This window comes from Brassica oleracea, chromosome C7 (genome assembly GCF_000695525.1).
Source record: "Brassica oleracea var. oleracea cultivar TO1000 chromosome C7, BOL, whole genome shotgun sequence".
Lineage (NCBI taxonomy): Eukaryota > Viridiplantae > Streptophyta > Magnoliopsida > Brassicales > Brassicaceae > Brassica > Brassica oleracea.
The window spans coordinates 3,176,060-3,177,954 of NC_027754.1; positions in this window are offsets into that span (position 1 = coordinate 3,176,060).

Below are 1,895 nucleotides of genomic sequence, written 5' to 3' on the forward strand. Positions count from 1 at the left end.
ACTCTGCGAATCACTCTGATCTGCGCTACAGATGCCTCCGCAAACAACAGATGATGATAATTTGATTCTTCGATCCAGATCTATCTACCGTCAAAGATGATGAAGTTATGGAAGAGAACAAGATAAAAAGTAAAAGAGATATTAATAATTAAAAAAAAGCTAATTAGAATTTTTATTTTTGTTAAATTTATATTTGATATTTTTTTATCTCAGAAATCTTATTAAAACTACTCGGACATGCTGAATACATTATTTAAATTGTTGAATACTTATTTAAACTTATTTAAATATTTATTGAAAAAAATTAAAACATTACAGGGATTGTTTGTTATTGAATTTATTCAATATATTAAAAGCCAAGAAAATGGAATCCATAATAATATGTATTGTTTTTTTTATTGGTTGTTGATATTAGTTGGATTTTTCATATTCAGCTTTTTTATTATAAGTTTTTTATTTCACATCAAATAATTATTTACTAGAGTAGGTCTACGTATTATTTACTAGGGTACGTCCGCGCTACGCGCGGAATATGCTGTAAGTGTAATATATCAATATATATATTTTATAAATTATAATTGCTTGAGATTATAGGTCTGTGTTTTAAATAGATATTTGTGTTTTTTAGTTCTTTATATTTAGATCATTTTGCCATATTTTTATGGTTTTTATAAGGATGAAATCACAATTCATATGATTAATATATAATTCAATGGTCTATGAATAATGGGGTTATGGGTCTTGTTATAGTATTTCTTATGAATGGTGTAAACTATTTTTTTTATTTCCTAATAACAAAACGATTTTCATAACACGCGGATTATATATCTAAATTTGTTAAACTTATAAAATTTATCCATAATTGATGTTTTTTGTCTTTTTCATTGGTTTCAAGAAAGAGTTTAACTATCATTTGTAATTTTAAAATAATTATACTTTTAGCTTAATATTTTCGTTAGAATACAGTTTTTTAGTATGTTTTAAGTTTTATTTTGTATTTTTGATTTTGGTATCTTATAAGAGATTGTAACACATTTTTTTTTAAACTAACACATTTAAGTTTCGCCAATTATTTATTTAAAGATAAAGTTTAATTTGATGGCTAGATAACTCAAAATAAGTCTCATGTGTAAATAAACAAAACATGGAACAACGTACAAAGAAACTTAGAGAATGATGTGAGAATATTTACGAGGAGACCTCTAGTAAATCTTTTTGTGTTTTGGACCTGATATTTCCGCCTAAAATTTTAAGAAAAATTTATTTTTCCACTGAAATATTATTTGTTTCAAATAAAATAAAAGAATAAATTTAAAATTTTACATAATAATAATTTTCTAAAACTAAAACTGAAAATCTAAAAATAAAACATGAATCCTAGTTCTTTTGAAAAAAGAAAAAAAAAACTCTGGTTCTCTCAACTTATTTTCTCTCACCCGTCACACAAACTCATTTCAGATCTTTCAGCTTCTTGCCTCTCATCTTCCAACTTTCTCCTTGTCTTCTTAACCATTTTCACCTGAAAAATTAAAAACTTGAAAAGGGATAAGTAGATGGAAGTAAAGAAGGGCAAGACTTTGCAAGTGAAAATTGCAAAAGTGAACTTAACAAATGAATTATCAATTTAAACTCAAGTTCAACACAATGCAATGATTCTCACTCTTGTAACACCTTAACGCATCTAGTTCATTGATTCCGATTTGTTTTTGTTGGTGGTGGAGGAGATTGGGCATGAAGCCTCACGGAGGAGGCTCCTCGCCGTGACTTTTCCGACGTTTCTTTCCATCCCAGCAACCTCAGTAAGTTGGATAGTTATTAGATGTTCATTGTTACCTACTAAAACAGTTTCGTTACAGTCTCACAAAGTTTTTAACTTTTGATGTTGTTTGTTTGTT